This window comes from Canis aureus, chromosome 21 (assembly GCF_053574225.1).
Source record: "Canis aureus isolate CA01 chromosome 21, VMU_Caureus_v.1.0, whole genome shotgun sequence".
Taxonomy (NCBI): domain Eukaryota; kingdom Metazoa; phylum Chordata; class Mammalia; order Carnivora; family Canidae; genus Canis; species Canis aureus.
The window spans coordinates 22,254,132-22,263,902 of record NC_135631.1 but is presented as its reverse complement, the minus strand read 5'-3'; positions in this window follow the sequence as shown (position 1 = coordinate 22,263,902).

The window sequence follows — 9,771 nt, the reverse complement described above, 5'->3', positions numbered from 1 at the left end:
TGGTTTCCCTTAAGCCCCAGAAATAGAAAGCCAGACTTCCGACTTGCAGAGCCGCCACGCAAACCACCAGACCACACTGCCAGATAAGAAAAATGTTAGATTGTGTCATACCTCCAGCCCCAGTTTCTGAAAATGGCCCTGAATGTCCCAGAGCTCCGCCATGACCCTAAGATTCAGAGAAGGCGGAGGAAGGTGGACAAAGGGATCAGGCCTCTCTCTATTCTGGTATCTGAATTTATTTTCAATCACAGAAATAAAGCAAAGCAAACATCATGAAGTGTTGGTCGTGAGCTAACTTTCTGAATTGCATGTACAAGGAAGGAATGAGCTGGATGGCAACACGTATTGATGAAGGGAATCCACTAGCTTAAAAACATCTCCTTGGCCTTTTCAGTTCGTGCGCGCTCATGCATTGAGTGCCAACTGTATGCCAAGCACAGTTTGCTTGGCGCTACGGATTCGAAGAGGATGGGACATCATCGCAGGAGCCTGGACTATATTCAGATTCACCCCGATTCCAACTCTTGTGCTCAGCACTACCTCCACCGTGGAAATAATTTTGCTTCGTTGTCCCAGAGCAGCCCCGGCGGGCGCCTGTGTTGTCAGCCGCTGCAGGAGGAGTGATGGCCAAGGTGTTGACAAGCTCCTAATTGGAAGGTACGAGGTGCCGCCAGAGATCAGCTATAAAAGGTATCTTTGGGCCGGGGTGGGCTGCTAATGCTGCAAGAGACTCGGGGTGAGGCCTGGTGAGCTGTCACCCTGGGATGGGGCCTGGCCCCGCAAACCGACGATGCTGGTGGTCGGAGGCAGCCGACAGACAAGGCCCATGGAAACAGGCATTTCGGGGAATGGCAACATTCACGTGCACACCAGGACTTCAGGAGCCAGCGAGCATGCCAGGGGGTGGAGCACCAGGAAAGGAGAGCCTGGAATGGCCCAGAAGCCCGGGATCAAAGAGGCAGGGCAGGAGAGCAGCTGATGAGAGCCTGGTGCTAAAGACAAAGGGAAAAGAGCCACAGGAGTCTGCTTTATTCAGCACGCTCAACTACTTACGAGTGACTTCTGTGAGCCTATAATTGTTCAGAGCCCTGAGGGGTTCGAAAGAAGAACCAGCTTAGAATTTAATGTCTAATTAGGAGGCGATCAGATCCAGGCACTGAAATTATTGCCGGATGAACCAATCCGGCGCGGGTGTTGTGCAATATTGGCGATGCTGCAAGCTCTTCCCTTATTGTCTCATGTAACCCAGCCAACAACCCTGCAACGTGGGTACAGGTGTCCCCGATTTAGAAATGAGGGTGCAGAGGTTCAGAAAGACTGCATCTCTTATCTCAGCGTGGCTGGCTGGTAAGTGGCTGAGCCAGGATTCAAATCCAGGTCTGGGTGAGCCTCGAAACTTTTGGGTCCAGCCTGCAGCATCCCTTGACCGAAATAATAAATACAGCGCTGCCCTCAACGAGAGGGGAAAATAAGTACTGGCTGATGGTGCAGGAAAGAGAGAGAGAGAGAGATTCATAAACAAAGTCAACGATGACTTCTTGCAATTGATTCGAGGGTCTGTTGGCGCCAGTTCAAACCATGGATCCTGAGTATTCTCTACTTTCTGAACCCGAGGCTGAGGGCCTATGTTAGGATTTGGGCCATCCGGAGCTTGCTGTTTGGCACAGCACAGAAGACCACCCCTGAAGCCCTGGGAATCTGCACAGTGCACATCGATCGAGAGAACTCACTGAACGAGCGAAGGCTCCACCTGATCAGAGAGATGACCAGGCCACCTGTTAACAGGTCCAGGGCTCCACACTGGGTTCGCAACAGGCTCAAAGAGCAATGGGCCTTGAACAGAAGCAAGAAGGAAACGCCCCCTCAGCTGAGGTCGTGGAGCTCTTCACAGGCTCTGCTGTGCACAAGGGTGTGCGGGTGTCCTGGCAGGACGGTGGGATGGCACAGGCATTGGGCACTAGGGAGCCAGGGCCTCCTGAGAAGGAACAGGTGTGAAGCAGGGCCATTAGCCAAGTGGGCGTGGGTGGGCCAGGCTGCCTAGAACTGCTCCAGGAAGCCACCGGGATTGCATCATCTGCTGGTGAGTAGGCTTGACCAGCTCTGGTGAATGCAGCTCGGGGAAGCAGGGGGACTTCTTCTTCAGAGAGCCAGAAGTGCTCATTAAGTTTGTCTTTTAAAAGAAAACTATGCTGAAAGGGGCCCGAGCCTTCAAGCTTCCCCCAGGGTGCTCTGCACCGTCCAGCTTCTGTCTGAGGGAGGAAGGCCGTCTATTCATGAGGCGGGGATGTGGAGAGACCAGACGCTCACTGGGGTGGAGGTGGGGGGTGCTAATGTCTTCAGGAACTACTAATTTACTTTCTGATGTGTTCCTGAGCACCAGCCACAAAGGGAGACCACAAGTGTCTGTGATCCAGCAGAGAGGCTGAGGCTGCTGTTTATCATGATGTCCCCAGCAACTGTGTGTGCGTGTGCGTGAGCGTGCACGTGCAAGCATGTTTGGGCCATGAGCCTGGGATGGGGCGCTGCCCTTGCCAGTATTTTCAAACACACTTCAATTCTCAAACAGAGTGCCTCAGAGAGGCCTTGGCCTCCCAGAAGGTCCTAACTCGAAGGGTATCTTTAAAAAACCAGGGTGCTTGGGGAAAGTGGCCACACATTCCTACCAGCACGGGGACCCGCGAGGGGGGCAAACATAGGGGAGCATCTGCTTTGTGCCAGCCACGGGGCTAGGGCTTCACGAATCTTCTCTTGCTGACAGGTCCCAACTACCCTTTGAAGCAGGTCCCCGGCTTTCATTGTTTCAGACTCTTGCCCCGGCATTTCTGCTTTAGAGAAAACCCCTATTTCCTTTAGGTCCCACCTGGAAAATTCAGTCTCCTGGAAGGCCTTTCCTGACCTTTTCAGCAAAATTAGATGTGCTCCCAGAAAACCATAGGCTTCAGGGAGATGGCAGGCTCGGGTTCCTCCTCTGTAACAGGGGCAACCGGAGGGTCATGATGAGGAAAAAAATGAAATAAATTGTGTAAGCGCTTTGACAGTGGCTGGCACTCAGCCTTTGTTAGTCACCGTCGTTATTGTTAATAACAGTATTGATAATACCAGCTCATTACTCGCTGCGAGTTGTAAGCCCCTTGAGCGTAGGGCTGGCGCCTACTTTGCTCGTTGTCATGCCCCCAGAGTCTAGCAATGTCTGGCGCACAGTAGGCGCTTGTCTCCTAGCTGGCCAATGAATGAATAAGAAGGAGGTATTGGCTTCCTCCTCGCTTCTGTGAGCTCCTGAGGACAGGCCCATCTCTGGCCCATTTCTGTATTTCGAATGTCGCCACTTCGTCTGGCACAACGCAAGTGCTCAGTGACTGCACCCCACGAATGAGCAGGATGCTGAGATGCTGCTGCTCAGCCGGGGCCTGGCCCAGAGCGTCTGGCTGTGTGCCCGTCTCCGTGCTCTGGTCACTGGTGGTTAGCTCCCGCCCCATGAATTCAGTGAGTATGCCCTCGACACCTCACCCCCGGGTGGTGAGCCCACGATGGGGACTGCGTCTCGTTTATTTTTAAATCCTTAGTATCTAGCACAGCACCTGGCACACAAGAAATGCTCCAATGCCTACTCACACACTCTTCGGTCCGACTGGACTCAAAGGGAAGCAGAGTTCAGAATGAATTTGTAATTTTTCCCCTTTTACCACCTAGACCTGTTCTTCCCCAGAAGTGCCCCATTTCTGTTGATACAGACCTGGTTTCTTGGGGCGCCGGGCTGGCTCAGTCGGTAGAGCATACAACTCTTGATCTCGGGGTTGTAAGCTCATGCCCCACGTTGGGCTCAGAGATCACTTAAAAGTAAAATCTTACCAAAAAAAAAAAAAATGTGGTTTCTTGGTTACAAAGGTCTAGAACTCCTCGGGAGTGCTGTATCCTGATGGAAAAGAGCAGCCTTTGTGGTCAGACTTTCCTGGGCTTGAATCCTGGCTTTAACAACTACTTGCTGTCCTGTCTGGAGAAATTGCTTACTTGTTCTGATCCTCAGTTTCCCTTTTCATCAAATCAGGGTAATAACATGCACTACCCATCCATTCGCTTAAGTATTTCTAAGGCACCTAATACGTGGCGGGAACCGTCCTAGGCCCTGGAAATACACAGATGTGAACCAAACAAATATTGCTCATGCCTGAATGATGAACTCCAGCCCAGAGAGGGAGAGAGAGAGAGAGAGATGCCAGACACATAAGCCGGTAAACATATACATCAGATGGTGATGTGCGGCGTGAGGAGGGAGACAGTGTGTGGTCTGGGCTGGCAGTGTCTAATTCAGGCGGTAAAGGAAGGCCTCTCTCACAAGGAGACTCAACCCCTGGGGAGGAATGTTCCAGGGAGAGGGAAGGAGCAAAGGCCCTAAAACTAGAGGTCGAAGAATGGCAAAGGTGGCCTGTGTGGCTGCAGCGGAGGGGTGAGGGGCAGAGGAGAGAGGACATGCAGATGGGGCCGGGGAGGACTTTGGCTCTTGCTGAGGGGAAGCAGGAAAGCTTTGAAGGGCTTCAGGCACAAGGGCGAGGTGCCATGACTGGGGTTATAAAGGGATCCCTCTAGCAACTGCATGGAGATTGGGGCAGGAGCAGGAGGCCAGTGGTGTGTATCCCACAGGCTTCCTAGGAAAGAAATAATATATTAGCACCTGGACAGGTCTGGCTGGGAGTAAGTGCTCAGTCCATGGGGGCTGCTATAGATGATTCTGGAGCTGCTGGCCTGCTCCTGCCTTGTCTCCTGCAGACAAGTCTTGCCCAGTCCATGCAGTGTCCCTCCTGCCCTTGCCCACCTGCTCATCGCTTGGTCCCATGCCTCCTTTCTTCACTTCCTCACCTCCTGCCTCTCCCATCCCAATGGAATGCAGATGCAACTCCAGTCACATCCTTCCCCTACTCAAAAGGATCAGTAGCTCATTAAATCCACATTCTTAGGGATGCCTGGGTGGCTCAGCTGTTGAGTGTCTGCCTTTGGTTCAGGTCGTGATGGGGAGCCTGCTTCTCCCTCTGCCTGTGTCTCTGCCTCTCTCTCTCTCTCTCTCTCTGTCTCTCATGAATAAATAAATAAAAAAACAATCCACATTCTTGGAGCTGACATTCAAGGCCTCCCCCAATAGGTGCTATGCTTACCTTTCCCACCCGTACTCTCCTCTCCCAGAAATATTGAATAGTTGCGGAGAAAGAGTTGGGTGCAGTTTGTCGCTCCCAGCAGAACGACCAAGGAGCCCAATGTGCTCCCAGTGGCAGAGTGACCATCATAGGCCCTTGCCCTGGGCTCCCTGGGTGATCCAGAATGCCCCAGCCATGGCAGGTGGCAGATGTGGGTACCTTTTATTGGCTCACCCCTCCTACCATGGTCCCATGGGCTCCACCACGATGGGTCTTCTCTTAAAGCTACAGAATGGCACGTGGTTTCCCACATGGGTTTCCTTTTACTGCTCTTCTTTCCCTTGATACCTGCCCCTGGGGACCCCTCATCTAGAACAGAGTGCCCTCGTTTTACCTCTACTGGTGCTGAGGGGAGACCCAGGCTCCAGGTCATGGACTCCCATGCTCAGCTGCCTGCCATGGCCCCTGGGTCCTCCATGCCTCCATCCTTTTTCTATCTGAGCTCAGTCCCCAGAGGATTGGCGCCTGGACTGCGGGCAGAGGAGAACCTGAAACCTGCCGGCCAGAGACAGAAGAGGCAAAAATCCCTGACGTTACATTTCTACCAGCCCAGAGAACAGACACCATCACCCCCGAAAACATCCTCCGTGATGGGACTTAGGATGGCTTTAAGGCCTGGCTAATTTCAGGCCCTTCTTATAGGGACATATCAGCAGCACCTGCACTGACACCGTCTCCGTGTGGCTCTGGGAGAGAGGCACAACGCCAACACCAATATTCTAGAATAGCACACCTGGGTTATCTGCTCTCATGACAGGATGCCGAGGCAAGGCCAGCCACCCACAGCTGGGGGATGCAGATGCCCCCCAGCATTATAAAGGGCAGCCCTGAACACTGGAAAATGTCACCGTGGAACCTTTAGGTCATCACTAGCTGGCTGTGCCTGATACGGCTGCTGGCCTCCGTCCGAGAGACGGTTTTTCATCTCAGTGCCAGGACACCTGGGCAGTGTGGTGCCCACAGTATAATCTCCGTTGGTCTGGGGTGTGTAACTCTTCCTCCACAACACCACAGCCCAGGCATATTACATTACCCTGAGCAGCCCCCGGGAGAAGCAAAAAGGAGGGTGGCCCTGCACCGAGTGCTCTCGAGCCCAGGCTCTCTTTACCCTAGCCGTCCTGCCCAGCTGGCTGCCTGGCACGCAGGTAAATGTCCCCTCAAGCGCTCTGGCTTTGCACATCTTTGGGACAGCTTTCCCACTATCAACACATGCCTCCGGGACCTGGACGTGGCTCCAGAGTTGTTCTGGCCCAGGGAGTCAAAGGCCACATTGCAGGTGATGACCATGGCCAGCCAGCCCCTACATCTCAGAGGATAACTACCCCATTACCCAGCTCCTGCCAGAGCATAGGCATCCTCCCCTTGGGGGATCCCCCACTCAGCAGGTACCAAACACTGGAAAGAGGCAAACACCATTCAGACCCCCCACAGTTATAATGCTCGCCTCCCCCAACCTCCCCACCAGGCACGATGAACCCCACTTCTGCTATAGCTAAGACACCCCCTCCCAGACCTCACAAAACAAGCCTACCGCCTAAGGGGAGCCCCAGGTTAATCTGTATGTATAACCTGTAGCCCCGGGTTAATCAAGGCCACATCCCATTAGCTGGACCTCACACAAGGTCAGGCATGCTCGGGCCGCAGGAGCCATCCTCTTATTTCACACCATGCTGAATGGCCTTAAGCTCATGAAGAAGGCCCACAAAGCCAGTAGTAGTAATGCTACTGGTCTAGGCTCCTAGGTCTTACCGTGTTGCCATTCAGAACCAGATGGACAGGAAATTGTTCGACGGTATCAAGTCCCCGGCCCATGAGTCCAGATCGTGCAATCATCCAAATGTAGAAGAGTGTGCTTGTGTCTTCCTAGGCCTGCATCGCATGTCAAGACCACAGCCCTTCGCTGGCCCAGATACTAAAGAACCGTGAGCGATCAGAAGCCCCAAAGGGAACCTGGTTCACCTGTGCCTCTCCCCTAGATAACGGCCTCCCGGTGGCCAAACTCACCTGCACAGTCTACTCACTCTGACAACCTCCTCGACGTCTACCCACCCTGCTTATCGCAGTCCCCAGTCGGAGGTGATGAGCCATGTTCCTACCCACCGCCCTGCATTTAATAGTGACACTTGGGTCTGGAGGATGGGGATGAAAGGTTCACAACACGATTACGCCAGGAAAGTAGCAGGTGCAGCAGAGGTAATGTCCAAGGTTCTATCGGCCCATGTGACATAAACAGAGGCGGCCCTGAGGCTTTCACTGAAGGGCAGAAATCCTTAACTGCCAGCATGGCAGGTATCACACTAGCTCCAGGTGATTTGCTAGCTGCCAGGAGCACGTGCCCTCAGGGGAACTTCCTGTTGTACGTGGATAAATAACGCAGGCAAAGTCATCCAAATAGCTAAAAAAAAAAAAAAAAAAAAAAAAAGACACAACACCAAACCAAAACCAAATTTTAAATTTTGCACGAGGTACCTGAACTCTCCAGGGAGTGGATGTCCCCTGCAGACTGGAGTGACCTTGTTCACGGAGGCCCTTCTGCAGGCAAGGGGACTTGACTTACTGAACAGGGTAGGCACAGCCTACAGACGAGGAGATTAACGAAGGCCTGCCTAAAATGAATTTGCCCCCTCCACCGCCTCCTGGAATTTTTTAACAGGTGGGTTACCGCCCTACATCTGTGTCCCCAGGATCAGGCTCTCTTTCCCCACAGGGGGCAAGGAGTCCTCTCATCCCTGGGCCCCTTGCCCAGGGACTCCCCCAGTTTGCCAATGCCAAGGTCAGTAACAAAGCTTTGAGTCGCTTGTGTTTATGGCTCAGGTGTGGTACATGTGGCTCCAGGCTGGACAGGAGCAATATGGAAGGAAAACCCAAACCTGTCACCATTCCATCGCAACCCTAGAACTGCAGCGCCAACTCCTGACCCCCCCCCCCCCCCCCCCCGCCGCCGAGACCCTTACTCAGGCTCCTTCTGCCGGGCGCACCAGCTCTGCTTATGGGCTTGGGGAGGGGAACCGACTTTGAAATCACGGACTGTTAATCCCTACTGGGTCCTCAGCAGATCTGTGACCTGGGGCACATTCCTTAACCTTCCTGTGACTCGCTTTCCTCGTCCATGAAGTTGTGATCCCATTTCTTACTTCATTAGGATGTTGGGAGGGAAAAACAATTGCCCGAAGTAGGTGAAGCTCATGGTATCAGTCTGACACAAAGGAAATGTCCAGATATTACTCAAGAGGCAACTAAACTTCTTCTTCCCCCCGGAAAGCTTTCCATTCCTGTTTCCACTCTAACTTCCCTTTGATCCAATCTGATTGCATTTCTGGTCAGCCCCTTACTGATTCTCCATCACATATGCACTCATTTTGACTTCCCAAAGAAAAGATAAAGATCCGTGACGGAAGGGACTACGTTATACTTGGCTCTCCTACTGACTTGCTGTGTCATCTTGCACTTAATTATCTTGGGATTGAGTTTCTTTCTCTGGGATGGTAAATACATGGCATGTGTGCCAACACTTCCACATCCCCATAGCCTTGGGACACTGGTGTGTAATAATGATTCTCTTCCCCAGAGCCTGGCTCCAGACTCAGTATCCTTCTTAATGTAACTTTACTATTTATTATTATGTTAGCAGATGTATTTACTGTGTCAGCTAATTTATTTAATAAGTATCTATTGAGTACTTACAAGGTACTACCCTCTCTTTAGTAGTCTGGAGGTAAAACTTTGAGCACCTTGTCCTCATGCTTAAGGAACTTGTCACTCAGCAGGGAAGAAAGACAATTAGCAAATGCACAAATAAGAAAATAGCAGATAGTGACAAGTACAACAATGAAAATAAAATAGTGTGTTAGTGCCTGGGGAGAAGTCTACTTTAGAGTGGTGTCCAGAGAGAGACCCTCTGAGGCCCCTGGAGAGTTTGAGCTGGTAGGTCTGCTGTGGGCCTAAGGACGTGTGTAGTTGACAAGCAAATGCAGGAAGTTTAGGAAACATTGACATGGTGAGTAAGAGCGAGGATAGGGAGTCAGAAGACCTAGGTTCAAACCCCATTTCCTACATTTAGTTGTGTGACCCTAAGCAAGTTATTGAACTTCTCTGACCTTCAGGTTCCTCATCTATAAAAATGGGGTAATACTACTACTGATCTCAGAACATTGTTCTTAGGATTCAATAAGATAGAACATACAAAATGCCTGGCACATAATACGTGCTCAATAAAAGGCAGCTATTGCTGACAACAGTAGGCCCCTCTATCCCTAACTGTAATCTTTCATCTGAATTACTTAAAAGACAAATCCCACAAATGCCACTTACGATGTAATTAGCATGGCCTCTGAGTAGATTTTTGCCTAATGAAACACTTCCTCTTGAAAAATGAATTCTCAAAAGACCTTCTTCTGAGCAAGAATGCCAGGGTTCAGTGAGTCAGTGTTCCAGGGCTCTCTGGTTTCAGCAGGATGAAGATTTGGAAGGGCTTTGGCCTCATTTCCTCCGCTATCAGATGGGAGCCTGGCTACTTGCCCTTTCTAATTCAGGCGTGGAGGGGCAGGGAGGATTTCTGAGATCCGAAGTGATGGGAGCTTTGCAA